The following is a 23,208-nucleotide window of genomic DNA, read 5'->3' as shown; positions in this document are numbered from 1 at the left end:
GCAAACTCTTTCAAATGACCGTTTTTATTTTTATTATTTCACAAGCACCACAGTAATTATGCTAATGTTAAACTCCCACCGCGCAGACTTTATACAGTGCAGGGTAGAAAGCCAGTAAGCCTCGCTATATGTCCATGTCAGATTCGCTCTTATGTGAAAAATGTTGATTCAACGTTTGCCGCTTAGGCCTGCCAACTAAATCCTTGGCAATTTGGGCATTAATCCAATTTGATAGCCTAAGCTCGCTCCATTGCAAGTAAATCTCAGGTTGAGGTCACTGCTACGCTGCCAAACAAGGTAATTCTTTCCCTAAGGTCATTAATTACAGCGCTCAGACAAAGGCCAAACGGGATTGTGGGGGCCTACAGCAGGACAGAGATGCCAAATCACGTCTTAAACTAAACCCTCTCCCTCCCCGCCTGTCATAAATTCCTTGAACAGATAATGACTAATGGATTTGTGATTGTTGTGTGCCTGGGTTTATTACAAGCTACCACACGTCTTGTCAGGCGGTCTACATGCATTACATTAGATGGTTTTCAAGAGATGCTCGAAGTACAAACTTGTGATCTTTATATCAACCTTAACACTAAAGGCTCCCCCTCCTCTGCCCCCCCCCCCCCCCAACACTCTTACACACACTCACACATCATCCTCCTCCCCTTCGTTCCGCACACCCCACCACCAGCACCCCCCAATCTTCGTTCATCCCTCTCTCCTGCTATTTGAATAGAGAGCCTGCGGAGCACTCTTTTGTTCAGTAGCGCTCAGCTGCTGGAGAGGTGAGCACCACTCTGGCTGGCGCTCATCCACTCATCGCGGCTGCTGATTCGACAAGTCCCCGAAAGACGCAAGGACACGTTTCTGCATCCAGGCGCACTGCACACGAAACGACACAGACCCTGTCTCCCTGTCTGACAGAAATTCCTCGGACTCGCGGGGCTTTTACGCGTCTCTTGGATGGTTCAGCTTCCCTGACTGTGGCGCTACCACCTGCACTGTATCACACAGACGCTCCTCTAAAGCTGCGGCATCGCTCTACATTCCTGTAGACGGGACCTGACTTGATCTGAAAGGTGAAGGCGAGTAGTCTTGTGTGTTGTTGTATATCTATTTATTTATGCAACTGGCTGACTGTATTATAAAATTAAGTCAATTTAACATTATTTTAATTCCACGAAACGAAAAGGGTGTTTCACGAATTTTGTTCACTTAAAGTCGATCATCATTTGGAAATGTCCTTGTCGGTACTATTCAAAGACAAAGATATGTGGCCGTTATCAAAAAGAAATGTGCTTTATATCGCAAAAGTGTGTAGTCTTTGCAAGCATGCGATTCACTGCTTGAAGCTAGTTACTGCCTCCATAAGGGTATTTTTCAATAAATCTTTTTAGGTTTTGCTGTGTTGGTGATTTAGTTTGAATAAGACTCCAAAATGCACTTTGACAAAAGTTAAGCGATTTTGCTGTTTTCTGTCTGTTTGAATTATGTCGTAATTGTCCAATTATGCAGCATCTGTTGAAAAGTAATAAATGTAGCAAAGCGTCGTTCCCTCTTGTTTTCTCCTTTGAGGCTGCTTATGTTCAAAAGGATGTTTGACAGCGCCGGTTACTGTACGATTTGGATCTGTATGACCATGAGCTCACTTCTTTGTAGTGAAAATCCCATTTTCTTCTCCTTTGGTAAGCCTTCAGGTGAGGCAGATGGGGACAGAGGGAGCTTTTGGAGTGGGTGTAAGTCGATAGGCAGCGCAGGCAGGGCTGTCAGCGCTGTCAGCGAAGCAAAGGAGGGAAACCTGAGACATTATCTTGGATGGCACTTGTACTCCACCTAAAGGGTCTCTCAATTATTTCTATTGAAGAAAGGCTGGCATCTAGCAGAAGGAGCTCTAGGTCACAAACTCATTGAAAAGGAGGAGGTCCGAGCCTAGCCTGCATGCCACAGTTCAGTCCTGTGTGGCAACATGGCTTTCATTTGACTGTGTAGCAGTGAGGAGTGTTTTTTGTGGATGAAAAAGAAAGTTTTGTTTCATTTTTCATGTTTGTCAGAGAATGGCAATGGAGCTGGAGTGGAGTTGCTCATGACCCCCTGGGAAATTAAGCAGAAATTCAGCCAAACTGTTTGTGAAATGATTACTAGCCTCCCTCTCTCCCTTTTCTCACTCTCCCTGGGTTCCTATTCTGTCTTATAATTGTGTGTCTCAGGTATTTGCATACATGTGCACACATTCACTCAGCCAGCCAACCAAGAATTTGTCTAAGCAGTCTTCAGCCAAACAGATTATGCACCGTTTTTCTCTGATATTCCATCCTTCCAAATCTCCTGCAATTACACAAATCTTTTGAATCTGTGTTTGGGCTTAACATTGGCAATGTGATCCTTGATGCTCCAGGTCTACAAACTGACCAGCCTCATTTTCATTCTGTGACTGATTGTAGATAAAACATTCTCCTCTCACTGGTTGGGCAGCCATGTGTAGGTCTTTGTCTATCTCATATTGTGTGTGTGTGTGTGTGTGTGTGTGTGCGTGGTGTTGGTGGTGGTGGTCTATTGTTTGTACATTTATGGCCACCTATGCTTCAAGTTCCTGAATTTTGTTGTTGGATGATGTGGGCATCATCAGCTCCTGTTGCACTATTAGTATCTGGCTGCACATTAAACTGCTGTTTAAGTCCCTCTGCTTCTTTCTGCCTTGTGCACTCATGCATATTGCAGAAGGTTTCTGTGTTTGTCTTTGTCTCTCTTTCTCTTGCCCTGCACTGTTTGGACTCTCACTCATCACTCTTGCACTGGATCGCAGGCTCTACTGTTAGCGCTATTGTTCTCAGAAGAGGTATTCTTTTTCTGTGGCATTGCCAGTTCACTGCCCCCATTTTCACATTTTCTGTGTGATGAGGCATTACAATGGATGAACAATATTCCTTTAGAGAGTGGTTCATCGCTTCTTAGTGGCTCCTCTCCAACTGTGGTCAAGGCCAAAAGCAGTTCGGAAATGTTGTCATCACATCTCATGAGCATGGACAGAAAAGCAAGACAGAACGAAAGAGGAAAGAAAGAAAGAAAGAAAGAAAGAAAGAAAGAAAGAAAGAAAGAAAGAAAGAAAGAGAATGAAGAAGGGATGTAACAGACTGTGGGAGTTTTACAGCATTATCTGCTCTTTGCATGAGGTTGCGTTGTCACATATTTCAATAATGTGTCTTTTCTGGCTGGCTGCGCTCAGCTTAGTGCAGACACTTGTAGCGGAAGACGTGAATGGGCCAGAATTCAATTTTGCACTTGAGTAGTGTCCAAGCAAGTAAATTGGAAACTGTGAATTTTTACAGAGATTTCGCAAATGTAAGACATTAATATTCCTACAATGAACCTTCTGCTATGCTTAAAACAAACAAAGCCGCCCTGGCACAGGATGAAACAAGGGAAAGCTGCCAAGCAACTGCACAATATCAGTACAGAAGATCTCTGGGCTTGAGTTAGGCTGTTTGACTGGCAAAGGCCTCCAGCTTGAAATCCTGTAGTTGGAAGAGTGTGGTGCTATGAATCAGCTGTGATCCTGCTGTGTGTAATTTTACAGTGGGAAGGAACATTTATTAATATGTTTTTCTTTTGTGTGTTTTCGATAAAGGTTCAGAGCTGTAGGCTCACGACGTATGTTACAAATGGGTGTAGTTTTTTTCCCCCCATGGTGGGAGAAGGGCCAGGAGGGATACTGGAAGACTCCTGCAGTGAGAGACTAATTTACACACTTACAGTAGATAACCTGGATCCAATTAGGCAGTGAAAACACCAACAGCAGCCTACGCACATATTCAATTCTGTTTGTATAAATGATCATGAGAGTGTGCGCTTGCTATTGTCTGTTCAAGTTACACGTGTGTCGCAGCAGAACCCTGAGCACACACGACCATAGATCACATTTTAGGCCAGGATCCACTTGGCACCTCTGTTCCCCCAGCCCCAGGGTCATTTCATTGGTTTAATGAATGCTGTACCTTTGCTCGCTGGACGACGTCAGTCTCCTTGATAGACAGCTCTGGGTCCCTCCATTCCTCCAACCTGACACCACCAAGCAGATGGAGCGGAGCCTAAGTGGGCTGCTGCTAGCTTTGCCTTGGCTAATAATATAATAGCCTGGCATTAACCATGTTGAACTAGCCACTGTGCGTAGCGCCAAGCAAATGAGCAGCGCAGCTGGGCCATCATGGCAAGTGGCAGAGCAGACAAAGCCCAGGAGGCACAGAGGCAGAAAAAAAGGTAGTTTAGCACAATCCCTCCAGACGCAGCTTGTGAATATTCATCAGTCAACCCCTCCATCCCCACCTCCCCAAATCCAGCGCTCTCACCAAATGTATTATTCAAAAGAAGCATTTTCACTATTAAATACTATAAATAAGTAATGACATCTGGTAACAGTTTTTGTCTGCTGAATTAATGACAGGAGCACAGTAGAGTATCTTCCAGTGATTGGAGAAATTATTCCTGAAGATGGATTTCTTTTGAGCTACCTTTCCCCTTTGTCTTTCCAGTTCAGTGTGTTGCCTCCTTTGTTAAACTCATTTGGCACATCAGTAAATCTGAATTGGTCCATATCTCTATCATTCACCTTCTAAAACACCCAAGAGGAGAAGCAAATACTACGAAGCTACTTATTTTACCATTATGTCTGCGTTTCCTTGCCTGAGCTAATCTTCGGAAAATGAAAAGCTCCCTGTTGGCTCTTTATGTGGTTTCAGCACTGGACAGCGCCTGAAGAATTGCCTGTTTTGTCTACCTCATTGTTTTTCTTTCCTGCCTAACAAAAACTCAACAGGGTTCCCACATCTTCACGCACATAGTGTACAACTGAAAGACGTCTTACTGAAGGATATCAGCTATAAAATGCTGGAATTATTGTTGTACAGACTGTATCTCTCAGACTCTGATGAGATGGTAAACAGGGAGTGCTTGGAAAGCCTACAGATGGTCAATGTTTTCCACTCATGTGTGCTCCATTTCCCAAAGGAGAAACACACATTTTTGTTGTATGTGACTAAGTGTTCAATTTTAATCTGTAGCGGTACAGAGGACTCCCCTGGATCTGCTCGTTGATTTCCAGACAGGAAGATCATAACTAAAGCTTGAGAAACACAAGACATAAGTGGGGAGAACAATAAGAAGGAAGTCTTGTTACCAAGAATGATTTCTGTCTGTCTTCCTCTACTTTAGCCTGCCGCCTGGATTCTACACAGCGGGGCTATTTATGACGCCGAGGCACCAGTATGATACTTATAAAGCCCTCCTCGCTAATCACAAATCTAGCTCTGGGGTTCCTGAAACCAATCACAGGGATTTATGGGAGAGAATTGGAAAGTAGTAAAATTAATTTTATTCAGAACCTTTGCACCCAGGTTAAGCTTATCCATGCACACTGCTGCCAGGTGGGGAGCACATTATTTTAGTTCTGCAGCTGTTGATATTGGTTAGCACTTTTGAGCCACAGAAAATAAGACACAATGTGATTTTCCCTGCTTTGTGTTATTCAGGCAAATGTTGAATGGCAAATGTTGAAAAACCATTATGTTCAGTAGTCCTTAATGCATGATTTCTGGAAAATTTTTTGGCTTCAGAAGGTTTCTTGTTGGTTTATTTTGTCATTTTAAACATAATAATAAATCAGTTCCACTTTTTATTCTGTACCCCATCCAGGAAAAAATAGGTTTCTGTAACCCTCCTGTCTGTCTCCCTGGAGGCAAAGAACTGTGAATCATATTTTATTCTTAAAGGTTTTTATTGTTGTGGTAATATTGGCTTTTACTCTTGTTCTCAGTTCTTCTGATGAAGCAGCGCTGCTCATTTTAATGAATCCAGACGCTCTCACAAATTAGATTAAAATAGATTAAAATATAACCGTCTTGGACTATGACAATCACATAAAAGTCACTCTAAAAATATAGTCTAAACTTTAATATGTAAATCTACTCTGACAGAAAGACCAAACCAAGCCTTCTTATGTTGTATTTTATAGGGTGTGATCAAAAATTCAGAGAACAGGTCCATAAAAGTCAAAAGCCTTACCTGATTTAAAGTTGTCCGATTTGAGATTCAAGGTCATCTTTTTCAGGCATGTCCAGGGAGCCTTGAGTGTGGCTGCTATCATTAGCGTCTTACTGGAAGTCCTGTTCTGAGCACTTGCACTGTGCACTCTGCAATTTCTCTACAGACCTCCACAGAGATTAAACGTCATCTTCTGCTTCAAACTAACCCACATTTTGTGTGGAGGATCATGCTGGTAATGAGACCTGGGTTTCCATCCATGAACAAGCAGTTCTAAGTGAAAGACTCTATGCTTTCCAAGCCAGAGGGCATGTGTGTCATGTGTGACATGACAACCTCTCTGTTTTTCAACCGTTGTCATAGTGTTTATCATGAATTATCATGATAACACTGTTAACATGGAGTTCTGATCTAATGTTTTGAGGTGTCTGAGGGAGAATGTTCAACTTAAAAATAAAAAATGTCTCTTTCTAGAGAATGTCCTGGTCCTGCCCTGGTCCCAGATAGTTATTAACCTAATGTGTTTTGCACTTGTGGGGAAAACCAGAGATTAAACCATTTAAGAAAAGCATAAGAAGTGCTCCAAACAGAGAGCACTTTTGCCTCACAGCAAAAAGATCCTTGATTCCAATGTGTTAATCACTGAATTGCTTCAAAAGAAATTTTTGAAGATATGTGAAGGGCTACATTCAAGGTCACATTTAAATCAGGTAATCGCCTTCAAAAAGTATTTTCATTAACTTCATATGTTATGTCATATAAGTAAGATGAGACAGAAAAACCCTGCTGACACAAATATGTTTATAAGATTTGTATGTATATACACACTTGATCTTATCTATGTTTCAAACCAATAACGTTCTTCTCACAAGCTCTGGCCACCAAAGTTAACTTCAGGTTGGTGCGATTAGAGGCTTATCAAAGTCAGTAGGATTGTTTTAAAGGGAACATAAATTTCCACACAATATGTTATAATTCATGTAATAGATGCTGAGATATCTAAGTCTCAACCAAACTGGTGTATGCTAAAATCAGCATTCACCTGCTGAGTGGCTAAAACCTGCAAAGATTTGTGTGCACCAGTTGGCTCGTACTCTTTAAAAACTAAAACTAAAACTATCAAGGAACATTCAGAGAGATATGAGACAGACGGAGATATAGATACAGATAAATGGGGAAACAGGCAGCGTGAGCAGCAGCAGCTGGCCAACTTCCAGCCCTCACCAGGTGGATTTAGTCAATTGTGTCCAAAGTCAGCCTTCAGGTGACTCTTGGATTTGTCGTCCATGACGGTTTACCCACCGACATGAGCAAATCTGCTCCTGGAGAGGTTTGGACCTGTCTGTATTGCAGCTGTATCCAAGCACTTCTATGTGTGTGTGTGTGTGTGTGTGTGTGTGTGTGTGTGTGTGTGTGTGTGTGTGTGCACATAGGTCAGTGGGATCCATGGGTATGCTGAGCTAAACAGAATGTGCCAGAGGATTAGAAAGTAGGTGAAAAGGTCAAACCAAGAGCTACCTTCATGTGGTCAGGGTTCATCTTTGTGGCATTCACCACAACACATCTATTCTGCTAATTTGTTTGTTATCTGTTTTTACAAGTTATCTCATAATCATATATGATAGTAAAATTATTACATCTAAGGTGAGAGGAGGATGTTAGTGAAGCTAATGTCCATTATGGACAGCACCTCTCACTCCCTTGCAGGAGACTGTGGAGGCACCGAGCAGCTCCATCAGCAGTAGGCCGTTACAACCAGAGTGTAGGACAGCACGCCATCGCAGGTCCTTCATCACGACAGCAGTCACACTGTACAGTGCACACAAGTGTACAGAAACCTGCTATAATTTACCTGTATATATTATCATTTTCACTGCACTTTAAGTAAATATGAAAAATTCTCTGTAATTGGATTTACTGCATAAAGCAACAATTTGTAAATAATACTAATGACTCTTTTTTATTTGTACACTATTTTTCAAATCTATTTGTTTTTCTAGTTTTTATTTTTCTAATATATCTCTAATTCACTTCCTCTTGCTGACCCTTGTGCTGCTGTAATATTGTGTGAATTTCCCCAGGGTGGGATTAATAAAGTCTTTGTCTATGTCTAAGTCAGTGTCTGATTCCAGGGTGATATTTCACATCTCCTCTGTTTCTTTCGTTGGTGCTGAACGAAATGCTGGAGACACCAACCTAATATTGAATTTGCAATGCAGATAACGGGTCAGATGTCCTGCCAGTAGAGTTCGTAGTTATTTGGCAGTTCTTAATAAGATTGCCAATGCTCCACCAAAGTGGCTTTTACACTGAGCTATGACGCATGCTGCCTTCAAAGCCCTGAGGTATTAGAGTCGATGGTAGAAGTGATGGTGGGGGTAGCGGCAACTGTGCATGTGCATGTGTGTGGGTAAGGAAGTAAGGGGGTTAAACCTTTGGTCAAGGACTGTGGCTAATAGAAGTGGACAATACAGTGTCAAAATTATATCATGATATTTCAAATAAATATGTAGAAAGAATTACTAAATAAAGTTTTATCAGCAATTGCAGCCCGCAGGATTTAGTAGTGCAAGCAAAATGAATGGCGTTTTCCATCCTATAGTGCAATAGTAGTGACACAGCATAAGTCATATGTAAGTAAAAAGCAGCTTAGGTAGTGCTTTCCCTGGAAATTTTATGTATGCACTATATTGTGACATCATAACATTGAATTTGAAAAATATTTTCTACCTGGGATGCAGCAGTTACTTAAAGCCCTCCTTTTCCCACCATGTAACCCTATTTAGTAATTTTGCATCTACCATTTGCTCTTCTTCTAATATGAAACTCGGTTGAGTCATTCGCTTACTTTTTGGTTGCACATCATCTGCTGCTCATATCTCCTCCTTCACAGCTTGGTTGTAATTGATGATGTTTGGGTTTTTTTTGCCTGTGTGGTGAAACAGATTAGTTTCCACTTTTAACAGTTTCCTTCATATTTTGCAAAGTATCAAACTTTGATGGAGGTCTGACCTCTTGTATCCCAGCCACTTCCTGTTATTGAAGTAGCTCTCTTTTTTAGGTACTTGGATTTTAGGTAATTGGATGCTGAAATGCTGGACTCGCTCTTAGGCATGTTTGGGCTTGTGTTGTTGTTGTGGATATTAGGCAACATAACGCATGGCATTACTATATCACTGAAAGCATAATACTGTTTATACAGTAAGTGTACGGTCTGAGGAGGTGGCATTTAGACTCCTGGTTTAGAGGAACTGATTTAATCAATTTTTTGGGAAGAGAAGAACTCATTTTTCCAGTGTTCATGGGATTGGTAGCAAGATCACAGCTTGTTTAAAGAACAATTTTCAATTCAAATAGCTTTTCCTGTTTATTTTTCCAAAGCACTGATCAAACAAAGAAATAAAATCTCTGTTGTCTGCTCATGACGAAACCAAGTTACTCACCGGGTCATCCAATTTGTCACACTACATGTGGAGGTCCATTTTTGTGGTTGCACATTTTAATGTACAAGGCTGTTAAACAATTACCGTGTTGCGGCTTTGCCCAGACTCTCTGCAGGCCAATTCCCCTCAGTGCTTAGAGTAGCTTTTCAGTTCTGCTCTGGCAAATTCAAAATGAGCTGCTGGGGTGCATACCAGTACTGTTTTGTAATTAACTGTCACACTGCTAAATTAATAGAGAAGAAAATAAAGCATGGAAAATGCAGAAAATGAAGAGCCCTTGCTGCAGTCACTCAATCTTTAGTCAGACAGGAATTACATTAATCAGCCATTTTTCTTTATGTCAAAGTGTAAATCTTCAACCCCAACATCTGGTTTCTCTGTCATTGAGGCTTCCTGCATCCCTACCTCTTGCATCCAACAAAAGGCCACATTTAGTTTGTGCCCCTTATGTTCTCTCCCCAGCCACTCTTTCTGGGATTTTTCCCCACAGCTGTAATTAAAGGGGCTGTCTCTCTGACTTTCTAACTGTCCTAATAATTACACATTGGTGCAGAAGTGCTGGAGCCCTCCGGTTTGCTCCTGGACCTCTTTGATAAATTTGGCAACTGCTCCCAGAGCTGTTGCTGGGGCACCTCTAGTGACTGTGAATGCCCGTGACTTGGTGGATCTGTGTGTGATAGAAAGATTGGTGTGAGATCACTGCCACTGTATCCCCAAGCGTTTGGTTCTCTGCAGAGATTGATTGGGGGTTGCTGTTTGTGATGGACCCTTCTGTGTGCACTCTTGTTTGCACTGCAAAGGGGTTGCTGCAGCTGCACTGAGGACTGTGTGTGATTATGTGCACACATTCATTACCGGATCATCCGCATTTTACTCTGACTCTTCTTATCTGTTTTGACTTGCTCCAGCCGTTACATTAGAGTCCATTGGCTTTGTGGAGAGCAGCCAGGAAAACGGTGCATAATAATTGTAGTAAAATGTCTCTTCTCACTGGTGTCCTCTTTTTGCTTTAATGTGTGTTGGGACATATGGTTTCATAATGCTCGACTATCCAAATGCCTGCTGCTTTTTTTCCCCCCCTGTGGACAGAAGCACACATGCAAACCCTCTAGACAAAGAAAAACACAGAGATTCTCTTTGCTCACTTCAGGTATTTGAGGCCAAGCTCTAATTGGACCTTGTCTTAGTCTGACCTTCATTGTTTTCACAGAGAAAAGATCGCAGAGAGACATTCCTCTCCTCTCCATGTCAAACTATCAGGCTCAACAGTAAGGAGGCATGTTAAAGCAACCTTTAGCTGCCACCCAAAGCTTCTCCAAAAGGGTCAGCGCTGTCTGAAGCTTTGGAGTTTATTTCTTAGCACTCTCCTCGGTAGGTAGTCAGAGTGTGTGTGTGTGTGTGTGTGTGTGTGTGCCTTTTGATTGTTATATGCACATTTTGTGTGTGTCTTGGCTGTGGCTGCAACAAGACAAGCACTCAAGAATTGCAAGTTTCAAATAGTGAGTCGGCTTTAGAGTTCGTGATGTGATTTACCACTGAGCCATTAGCAGTCAAGCTGGGTATGCTTCAGGTGTTCTCAGAGGGAATGGGAAAAGAAATACTCCCCACTGCACTGCACACTGATTTTAAAAGCTCCCTTGTGATTTATTAGGAAAACATTTCTTCAGACCACCCGCAATCCCTTCACTGCCTTAGAACGTATAGATGCAGAGTGTGCACACAATCGCAAGCTCGCATGCTGAAGTAGCAGGAGAGCAATTTGGGGCGGATTTTAAGTGGCCATTGGAGATTCACAGTAAATCACTACATTTTCTCTTCTCTGAGCTCTAAATGTCCTGTCATCGTAGTGCTTTGGTAGGTGCTTTACAGAGCTGCTTGTGCCAATATCTACATGTCTTTGCTGTCTACTCCCACTTGGGGTACAGCAATATATCATTTAACCTTTAATGTGGGCTACTCTTGTTTTCGTTTGTGCTCCCCCGTCGATCCTTTAGCTTTTGCTGTGCTGTGGAGAAGACAGATGTCTTAATGTTCATTAATTTCTTTGCAGTGGTGTGAAACTGAAAAGTCAAAATTGTCCACTGTTTCTGCTTTTCATTCATGCCACAATAATCTTTCTGTTGTTGTTTCTTTTATCTTCTTTGTCTTTATTGTTACTCCTGCTATGATTGTTCCCTTTCCAAGTTTTAGACCAACTGCCATTTCAGCCAGTGGCTAGCATCATCACTGCTGGGTAATACTCCAAGCACATGTCTGTTAAGATGCTACCAGAACCAATTCTTACAATAACTTTTTTCTAAATTTCAGCATTCAGCATTGTTTTTTTAATTACAGTTTTTTTGTACTGTAGGTGACATTAGCAGTGTACGTACCAAGTCTGCAATTCTTCCAGAGCTGTTGGGGGCAGCATATGCTTACAGGTGTTCTTGTCTGACTTTACATCCTGAAGAAGAAGGAAATTTGCAAATCAGGGATAAGCTGGATTGGCTTGTGTTACTGCAAAATTGGGCTGACTGAATACCAAGTAAATACAGGGTCAGTATCATAGATACCCCCCCCCCCCCCCCCCCCCCAAAAAAAAAAACAACTTTTAATTTCTAAAGACAGCCTATGTAAGAGAGAGTGGTGTGTCTGCTGCAAAAATAACAATAACAATAACTAGGTTTAACACAAAAGGGTTATTATATTTGGATATCTTCATACTTCATGTTTATGTATGGTTTTCAGTTCCAATAAAATAATTCATTTAACAAATGTCAGTGCGCTAAATATATTATGTGAATTTCTGAATGTGTTTTATAATCAGTGTGCTGAAGTACCAATTATGATGACTAATAACACTTTGTAAATTACCTTTGATTAATGCAGATCTGACATGAGTCATGACTGAATCATCATTTTCACCACTATATGAGCTACCTGGTTATTCTTTGCTTCTCGGGTCGACCTGGGTTTATCTGAAAGATTTCCTCAGATTTTCTTCGCTCCATCAAAAAAAAAAAAAAAAAGAAAGAAAAAAAAAATTCCAAAGTTTCCACATTTTTTCGTATATTTCTATAAATTGGTTTTGCTGCCTCAGTAGAGAATTTCTTTCTGCATCGTTTGGGAAATTTTCTTGTACAGCTGCAACATATCTCCACGTGATGCTCCTTTTTTTCACTAACTGAAGCTTGCATCTGTCTGCTTTGTGCAACTGAATCACATGGAAATAGCAAAACACAGCCGAGGACTGGAGGACGGGGAAGGGTGCTTGCATAAGGGAAGTTTGCACAGACATGTGTACTGTTTGATGAAATGGGAACAACGTACTGAACGTAGCTGAGAGAAACAAATGAAAGTATTGATCCTATCGTGCTAGCATCAATCTGACACCAGTTCAATGTTGGTATTGAGACTATCAGAAAAACTACACATGGACTATCAGAATAGCTCTGCCTAGATGTCATTCTTATCCCAAAATGCAAGTTACCATTTCATTGGAGGCAGAGGGCATTGCCATTGTGAAATCATGTATGATTCCTAAGTTAAAAAGTTTTTAATGGATAATGTTTTATCAACCAATGGAAACCTATCCAGGAACCATGTAATGTTAACATTTTATGGCTTTCCATCACCGTCTCATAGATTTTGAATGGTTAAACATTTAAAACTTTTTACTAAAGGAGTTTATCAAAGTCAAAGTAAACTTTATTGTCATCTCTGCTATATACAGTACAGTATATAGAGAGACGAGACGACAAGGCTCCGGTTCCATTCAGTGCAAAAAACAACAATAAATATAGGAAGAGTAAGAAATAAATATACTCTTTAAGACTAAGGTAAGGGGAGTAAATATACACTTAAACTAAAAAGGATCAATCACAGTCTAGCTTTACAATTTACAACTGAGATTTAAAGTGACCTTGAAGTGGTTTAAAGAACATGGGATAATATGATTCTTTATATTTCATTCTGGTAAAAAATTGGTTATTGATTAATGTGTAATTCTACTTGTATGAGTATCAGCTTCCAAATTTCTGGTATCATTCCCAGTCTTTGTAGTCTCTACACTGCTAACACTTTATTACAGGCATTGTAAATTAAATAAATAATAAGGCTTTTTTTAAACTGTTGACACATAATGAAATTATAATTAATAATGTTTACTGATTTGCTTATGACATAAGCTTGACTCATGCTTAGTATTTATAATAATTATCATTTGATTGTTTACAAATGAAAGAAGTCTTATATAAACTTATATTTTATTAACTATCAATGAATAATTTATGAACAATAGTTGTTATAAACTGCTACTGATTTCCCATAATCCTTTCCACATAGATGGAGAGCTAATGGATATCGTAAAGAATGTGTCTAACTGATTATGCATAATGTGTGTTGTGTTTAGTACCACTACTACAAACATATTACATCTCTACACAAGGAAATCATTGATTCTTTCTTCCTCCTCCTTTTTTTTGCATCTCGCTGAATCAAGGTCACATTTGAACTTTAGCACGTTTAAGAGGCCAATCCTGCAATCACGCTTCCTGATTGGGGTGTTTATTCTCAATCAAGATCTCAGGAAGGCCAACATCTTCAACAGCCCATCATCACACCTCACAGCAATCACAGCATTTGTCATTTCTTGTCTATTACTACAAACACCCTTAATTGGCTGCTGTATCTCCCTGGACCACGCTGCCGCTGCCGCTGCTGCTGACGAAGTCACTCAGGATTAATAGCACTTTTTCATAATGCAGACTGAAATTAGCTCTGTAAATGAATTCTCAAGATTATGGCTTGGCTGCAGATTTTTTTTTTTTTTTTTAATTATGTTTTTTTAAAAGGTCTTGCTCCAGTTCATTCTGGGTTTTATGTTCCCCCTGACCTGGCTGACCTTAAGCTTTGGCTGAGCCCTGTTTTAAAGTGCTTGCCTGTGTGCTGTCCAACACCAGTGTATGTCCGAGCAGCTTTGCCTTTTCCTAAAGTCAGGAGCTCGGGCTGCTCATCTTGTCACTACCGTGGATCCAACTGCCAGCTCCTCAGGCCCCCAGCGACATCTGCTCTTTGCATTTGGCTGCCAGATAAATGAGGTGTTTGCTTTTCTTTGGCACATCAGTACCTTTTGGAAGGTCAGTGAGGGTGATTTCACTAGGGAAAGTGAACACTGTTGATATTAAAGGACCAGTAGTTCTGAATGTGTTAGCCCATTAAGCACAAATCATATACGCTATAGGTTACTGCCAGCCATTTCCCAAAGGCGACTAAGTATTTACATAAATTTCTTTGCTTTACCTATCCCACAGCAGAGTAAATATTTCTTGACGTTAGTAATCCATCAGGGTGAGCATTAAGTTCATGAAACCTCTTTGTGTCCAACCTCTTTTGGTCTATTTGTTGAAGGTTGCAGGCTGTAGATTTTGTAGCTACTGAAAACTACCAGAAATACAGTATAATTCTCAATCCTCTCAAATTTACCAGAATGATTAATCCCCTACCCCTCTCACAAGTTTGTAGTCCCTCCCACATGCGGTTTAACAGTAAAGTGAAGTTTTCAGGATTGAAAGAGCTTCTCTTGCAGACTTCAGTTAAAAGAGAGGAAATGGAAAGCTTCTTTGATATCTGACCATTACTTTAAGTAACATGAAGTATTCACATTTCTCACCAGGCATCAAGACCCGGCATCAGCAGCAGTTTGTTCATTCTGTCCCATTTAGGAAATGCTTTTACTGGTGAAAAAATTATACCCACAAACAGGAGCAGTCTAGTATTACCATTTTTGTGAATGTGTCAACGTTACACTCAAAACGCAGCTGATGAACAGCCTTGCAGAGCTGCTAGTATTTTAGAAAAGTATGTGCTTTTTGTTGTTTTTATATGACTGGGAAATGCATGATAGCAAGCTCTGACAGTCATACAAGCAAAGCCATGGCAAAGCACAGGGTGTATTTGTTTAGGAAGAAGTTTAATTTTAAGAGTCTTAAAAGAAAAAAAAAATCAGGAAAGGATTCAAGATAGTTACCTTGATGTCTGATGAATGTCTTACAGACCAAAACATTTATTATATTATGTATTATATTATTACAGTTATTACGGATTGTTATAGATAATGTGAATCTGTAATTCACGTAAAAAAAACCTGTGAACTAGTTCAAGCAGAGAACTTGAGCAACCCCAGACAAAGGTAGCATGTCTAAGTCTCCTTATGTACACAAAACATATCAAATTTAAAGCTGCAAATTTCCCATCTCTCCCTTTGACATGCCAGCGCTGCTACCATCCATTGTTGGCTGCTGTTTCAGCTCCTCTACCACCTCAACATCCACTCAGGCTCCACGTGAATAATTACTCATCATTCCCCAATTTTATATGTAACATATTTGCAGTAACACGCTTGGCACCTAGATGCCAAACTCTAATTATGTTCCTCTGCTGTAATCATTTCAACTGTAAGATGTCTGTCTAAACTATGCTTTTTGCTTTCTTTTGCTCATGTACTGCAGTTAGCTGGCATGCAGCATTGGTCTCTGGCTTCAGAAGTCAGATTCAAAGCTCCCAGAAAATTGAAAAGGAAAAGAAATGTGATATACAAAACCACAAACATGTTTAGATGATATCTTTTCTGTTAATGGGTCAGACTGGTCGAAGCCCAGTGTATCCAGCTCACGAATCTGTCTCAAGGAATACACTAAATCTCTTTATTATGCCAGTGCCTTCTGCCTGCACATCTTTCTCAGTAGGCAAATGTTTTATATTCTTTTACTTCTCTCTACCGCACCGATCCTCCACTCATCCATTTATAGACAGCTCTGTATTTGCCCTCCCTCTTCTGATTCTTTCAAGTAAATCCTCCCATGATCATTTACTTAACATAGCTCCTACTCAGACCCCCCATCACTTCACCCAGCCTCTGCATGGAAATGTGCTTTGAATTAGCGCCAAGTGTTTGTTTTTCCTCTTTCAGTAAACATTGTTTGATGAGATAAATTAGCTTTGCCATGCCTTCTTCTTTAGAGCAAAGGTACACCACAGGAACAAGAGTGCGTCACACACACCCATGAAGCTTTAAATTCCCTCATACAGATCACCGTCACCTTTGATTAGCTTTGAATTTTCTCTTGTGTCTCATTTAGGACTGCTCTTTCTTCAGTGCTTTCTGTGGCCACTGTGTAACATGTAAATCTTTCTTCCTTGATCTCAAACCTCGGTTTGCAGCCAGCTTCCAGTATGACTCATTTTGCTGGAGTGCCTACTTTTATGTTCACTGTCATTAATTATACAGTACCTACGTAAGTACCGTGCGTAATTATCTCACAGCCTCAACATGGAAATGTCTTGTTGCTGTTCCTGCTCCATATGGGAGTTATTTGTTAAGATGCAAAACAAAATGTTATAAAGAAAGACACTTGTGTTATTTACCTCTTATATACTATAAATGAATGAAATTACACAAGAAAATGATGTAGTAAAAATAGTTCCTTAACTTCAAAAGACACTTTTCCCAAAATCTAAATATTTTTCATTCTTTTAGACCTTATTTCTCTATAAATATTATTGTTGCAACATATATTGCATCTTTCCACTAGTTTTCACAATCTTTTACCACCGTCTATAATTCAGACAAGTAGTATTTTCATTGCCCGACAGCATGGCACATCCCACCTCTTTGACTTTTTCTGTTGTCAGGTTATAGAGATTCATCTTGTAGCTGTCAGAATGAATGAGGCGAAACACATGTTTGAGGTAGAAAATGTCCAGTCTGTATCTGGACAATCTTTTTCATATAAATATTATATTTAAAAGATGAAAAAAATATTGCTCTGCAAGTTTTACTTAGGGAGTAAGAGAAACATCAAAAGAAATAACTGCCAAAAGAGTCCTGAGTCCAGGGCATCACTACAAATTCACTTAACATGCTTAGTATAGTTAAAGGACTAGGACAAAGTTGTACTAAGTTACTTAACTGAATGTTATTTCACCTCTAATTGCAAGCTTCTAAATTTCATTTAGGACTTCAAGTTCTGTCTAAACAAATGAAGCATGGGGACTTTGAAATGCTAAATTAATTTTTTAGCTCTTACAACCATAGTGGCTTAAACTTGGGTGGCCAAGAGAACTTGGACTGCAAAGGGACTGCATGTGGGAACTGGAAAGCTTCAGGTGTCTCCACATATCTAGTGTAGCCATATGTTTAATCTGTTTATAATGATTAAACTAAATATGATTCAACCCAAGGATACTGATGATTGACATGAGCAGGTGGTAAATACATTAGAGGGTTACCCAGGCAACTGTAGCCTGGAATGCCCACTAGCTATAAGTGGTCAGCAACAAAATAATGGGCATAGAGCAAATCCCACATATATTAAATTTTCTTTAACTCTTCGGATTGAGCCGGAATACGTTTTTATTTCTGTCTCCTGACAAATACAGGTTAGTAGGAAACACCCTCAAAGAGCAGCATGAAATTACATGTATCCAACAATAATGGCTCATATGATGCAATTCGTGCATAATTTACATTTGTACTGTGCTTATTTCATGGTTACAACATCCACCTGCTTCCCAGAGTTACTCTTTTTGAGAGAAATTCATCCACCTATGAAACACGATTTCTGTTCTGACACTACTCTGATGGGATTAGTGCTGTTCAAATGTGCAAAATACACAATTTATCAAGAAGCCAACAACTGGGAATTATGTGAAATTAGATGCTGTCTCTCATATAAACCTGTACCAAATAAAGACTTGGATCTCTTTCTGCAAATAGGGTGCATAAAGACCTAGCCACTATTTGAGCATTTACAGTATTTATGGGGCACATGTAGTATAAGATACATAAACCATGTGAGTGAAATTCTGAAGATGTTATAGTCTTCCTTTTCATTTGTTGCACAAGCCTATTGGCATCACACTTTCTTCTCTTCCTTCCACCTGTGCCTCTCAACATTGCAACACTTTGGCTTTCTCTCTGTCAGCTGTTATGATATGTTGTGACACTTTCTCCTCAAGTAATTGTGTGTGAAGGAGATGGCGCTGAACTTGAACTGCTATCACAGCCATATTACTCCCACCAAAGGCAGAAGAATGCAGTAACTTTGTTTCTTTGTAACTTTACCTCCCCTTTGAGTTCATCTTTTCACCACTTTTCATACACCTGCTATCATTCACCAGGCGGTGGGTCAAAACCATCAACGGAGAAGTAAAAAAAAAAAGAAAAAGAAAAAAGGGAACAAAAAGGAGGGAAATGGTTATTTGCAACGAGATTTTGAGGAACTGCTGAGTTCACCCCACAATCAAATATAAATGTTTTCCCTCTGAGTGGTAGTGCCAGATTTACATTTAGATTGTTTTAGCGTGAATTGTACAGCATTGGAGATATCGTCTTTTTAAATGTTGGTGCTCCCACTGATATGTAGTAGCGCTAACTGGCAGCAATGTCAGTGCACCAAAAGTCATGTTTTGTGTTCCTCAAAAAAAGAAAAAAAATCCACAAATGTTGTTATGTTAGCTTCATGAACTATTTTCTCTATTTTCAAACGACACCCATGAATCGCATTAATACAGAAGAAAGTGTGAAAAGAAGCTCATGCTAACACAAGCGTGACAATGCTAAACTTCTGCAGAGACAGAAGACAATGTTGCTGAGCTTTTAATTTTTGGGTACTCTGAGCAACACAAAGCAAGGGGACTTAGTTTCATTATAATCAAGGCAAGGCAAGAGACCTCTATAGCTGAGAATCCAAAAACTGGGCAATACACATCAATACAGGTGAATAGAAAATACATACATTTCATTTTCAGTTATTGGAAAAAAAATCATGTTAGAGAATAATTATAGAATAATTGAAGATGTGGAGCAGCTATTAAAATCAAATGTGTCCCTAAGCTGCCAGTGCTGTATCCTGAGGAAGACAGGTAATGGGCGGCGGTCGGGGGGATGAGAGGCAACCGCTGCTTGAACAGTTGGCTGCACTGACAGGACAGCATCCATCAGGGCTTCGTGGATGACAGCAAGTTACCAGGTACGAGCCCAGGGAGAGTGAAAGAGCTGGCCGGATTGATAAACACACATTCACAAATCTTATCCCAATATTTACCCACCATTGCTTGTGAAATATGAAATGTGGGTTGTTTATCCTGAAGGTAATAACCAACCATGTCCGTAATTTGCCTCAGTTGGTGTAGAGGGAACTATTATTTGATGCATGACTCCACCTCGGAATTGCAGATCATGCCTATGAAGTCCCACTACAGTGGTAATGCAGGAGGACAGCTGAGAGCCTGTGGCTGTGTGTGGTCATGATGAGATGTGTAATTATCCAAAGCAGCCTGACAAAGTGCTGCAGGTGCATGAGAGATGAAAGGAAATGAGCCAGGAGAGAGGTCAGGCAAAGAGGAGAGGAGAGTAGAAGTTATTGTAGCCTGCAAAATTCAAGGTTGATCCAGTTTGGTGAAGTCATGCAATGATATATTGTTTTTTAGTCTCTATGTCAGTGAATTCAATACTCTCTTGCTACGTGCTCGAGTCAAAGCATTTCTCATTCAGTCTGGAAATACAGTGCTTTGATAACAACTGCTGAGGATGAATATCAAGGCTACAGTATGAATCAGGTACTTTGTTTGCACTGCCAAGAGTCCAGGTGGAAGAGGTGGAGGTTAACATCACCGATCAGGGTAATTAATTGCTCCAATTTAGTCATTAAGTGTTGAGCTGGAACCGATAGCTGACACCTGCAGGGTCTCTGAGAGAGTCACAAAGAGAAATGATAGGGGGAACTGGAACAGTGGGATGGAGAGACAGGAGAAAGCTAGCGACTGTATCGTTTTAAAAATAAAGGGAAGTATATAAGCTAAAAATGAATGCAAATTACCTATTCTTGTAAACTGAGTGATATTACTACAAGAAAACTGTATTGATTTGTTATGTAGCTCATTTTGTCTGCAGTTTAAAATTCAGTGGCAGTTCATAGGTGGTTACTGTATGTGTGCATGTGTGCGTGTGTGTGTGTGCGTGTGTGTGTGTGTGTGTGTGTGTGTGTGTGTGTGTGTGTGTGTGTGTGTGTGTGTGTGTGTGTGTGGGTGGGTGTGTGTGTGTGTGACAGGCCCCTGGAGTGACACCTTCACTGGTTCTGCTTCTGCCAAGACACTCATCAGTGATCCCACGGAGAGGGAGGAACAGAGCAGAAAATTAGAAGGCAAGAGAGATAGAAAAAAGTTAGAGGAGAGACAGAATTGTGTACAAAAGAAAATCTAGGCAAAGAGAACAAATGGCATAAAGTTGAAAAAAAAAAAAGATGGCGTAGCTGTTAATCTGCAGAAAGATTTTTAGAATAGCACAAAAAATACATATAATTTTAGGCTTCTGAAAAAGCGCAATTATAAAATGAGACTTTCCTGATTGGAATCTTGATTTAAATTCAGCTCCTCGAGTAAAGAAAAATACTTAATCTCTGTAAAATCTGCTTCCCAGATAGTTATAAAAATTTCCAGTATAGAAACTGTTATGTTACATAAAGCCACAATAGAGGCCACATAACATTTCCCGTAATTTTAACTAGGTCATTGTGGTTAAACTGTACATAAACAAAAGGTGGCAAAGACTGAAATTCTCACATAAAATCCACTGAACTCTAATAAAGGTTTTGTTGTAAGCACATCTAAACGGAGACGTTTCAATAAGATAACCACACTTTGTGGCTTAAGCTCATTTGGATGTTCTCATTAAATTGTAAGAAACAAAAGCAATAATTTCCCACAAATTCAGACTATTTTTTGAGTCGTTGCGTAAAGCATTTGGGTAAAGAAATACAGATAGAGAAAGAGCAATGGGAATTAAGCACCCAGTGAGTGAGGTGTCATCCAGAAAAAGGCTTTCCATCCCTGTCTGTTCTGTACAAGTAGGTTTTTGTGTAACAGATGGTCCAAGCAAAGCTGGCCAGGTGAAAAAAAAAAAGTTTCTGCTAACTTTTTACCTCAACTTTTAAATAATTTCTCACTCTTACAGTCTTTTCCTCTACTTCCCAAGTTGTCTTGACCTTACTTCATCTCTTTCTTATTCCTCCCTCGCTTTCAAAATGCTCCTAGAGCTCCTTCACCTGCTTTCATTGTCTTCAGCAGTGCCTGCTCTGTAAATCCAGTGTTTCTTCTTGGGTTCCAGTGCTGAGCAATTACAGCACAGGCTGGAGGAGGTTACGTTTGCCACACCAGCACTCTTTTTCTCTGATATTCAAATGAGCTTTTGCGTCCTCATTTGTCATCTGTTCGATGTTGCGTGCACGCGCGCGTGCTTATATGTTTGTGTACGTTGCATCTCATCTCTTATTTAGTGTATCCCACGGGAGCGTCGGTGAGGTGAGAAATTAGAAACGGGGCTGATTAATTCCTGGAAAAAAGGAATTAAAGGGTTCTTCCCTGCCATCCTCTTTGTCGAGGCACTGGGATTTACCTGCAGTGTGATTGAAGGTGGCTGCTCTGCGCTGCCACTGTCATTAATAATCACCAGCCTTCAGAAAGATTCATGCTGCCATGTGCTAGTTGGTTCAAAACACTTAGCCATTACACATGACACTGAGGGCTTGATAAATGACAGGCTAATAGCTCTCCATTCCAGCACCAAAGCTGTGGGACAACAATAAGAACCATTAAGCTTTTATCAAAAAGATTACAAGAACAGGTTACAATTCAACAAAAGTGGCAGCTTGTCAGAAAGCTGAACAAAAATGAGTGACTGTAATGGAAAATTAGTACAGCTTGGTTTATTCACTATTTGTTTGGCTGGTATTGTAATAAATTTAAAAAAAAATCAGAGGCTGTGCATTTCTCGTTTGGGGCCTGTGTGCTTGGAATGAATATTACTGGGGAGAACACAGGCGCTGTTGACTCATAAGCAAGAAGCATCTTTCTGATGGAATGGCTTTGCTTTTGTGATGCTCTCATTTAGTCAGCTCACAGAGTAAAACCTTTAAAACCCCCCTACTCCACCTCTTCTTCTCATGTACAGGGAAAAATATAATAAATGTGATCAAATTTACAGGTTGCTAACAGTGTTCTCTCCTGTAAAGCAGGTTAATTTGTCTCCAATAAAGAAGCAGTCGAAGCAAAATCACTTTATTACTTTAGATTCAGGCTGGAGTGCCTTAGCTTCTTTTCTTTCTTTTTTTTCTTGACTTTTTTCTGAAGGTGTATTCAGCGGAGATGAATAAGCACTTCATGGCTGGCTCTAATTTTCCCTGGTCAAGTGTTAGGCTGCAGGTACTAATCGGTTTCATTACACTAACTCAGGTGATAAGGCCTCTTGGGAAATTGGAAAAGGAGTGTTTAGTGCTGCAGCACAGCCTTTTACCTAGCCTGAAATTCTTCATGCGTTGCATGCAAAATGAAAAAGCAACACAAATGACAGCATGTTACACTTTTAAAAAAATACATATTCTTTGAAGTAACGGCCTCAAGGACATAACTGAAACAACCACCTGTTGTGTAAGAGCAATACAATGGCACTTATATATTGGAGGGCATAAAGTATTTCCATGCTTAAATTTTGCAGGTTGCACGGGAAGCTTTTGGGATCCAAAGTCTGTCAATTACTGACAGAAACGTGATAGAACTGAACTGATCAAAGGCTGTCCTGATGTAGTCTGGCCTCTTTGTTCCTTTCTCAAGGGATGGGGGAAGGGGTTGTATTGATGCTCTGCTGCAACTGGTTCACATTCAAAAGGCTTCTCTCCAGATCAGAAAGCAAACAGAAATT

At 40.2% G+C, this 23,208-nt stretch overlaps 1 protein-coding gene across 1 annotated transcript in view; it reads left to right on the top strand.

Moving 5' to 3' along the window:
* Positions 1-737: 737 nt before the first annotated feature.
* Positions 738-23,208, top strand: part of ncanb (neurocan b) — a 173,518-nt gene continuing 151,047 nt past the window's right edge. Inside the window, exon 1 of the mRNA XM_063465887.1 lies at positions 738-1,076. The gene's annotated coding sequence lies outside the window, so the exon portion shown is untranslated. The remainder of the gene's footprint in view (positions 1,077-23,208) is intronic.

Source organism: Pelmatolapia mariae, linkage group LG23, assembly GCF_036321145.2.
Source record: "Pelmatolapia mariae isolate MD_Pm_ZW linkage group LG23, Pm_UMD_F_2, whole genome shotgun sequence".
Taxonomy (NCBI): Eukaryota; Metazoa; Chordata; class Actinopteri; order Cichliformes; family Cichlidae; genus Pelmatolapia; species Pelmatolapia mariae.
The sequence above is the reverse complement of the archived record's forward strand: the minus strand, read 5'-3'. Positions and strand labels throughout refer to the sequence as shown.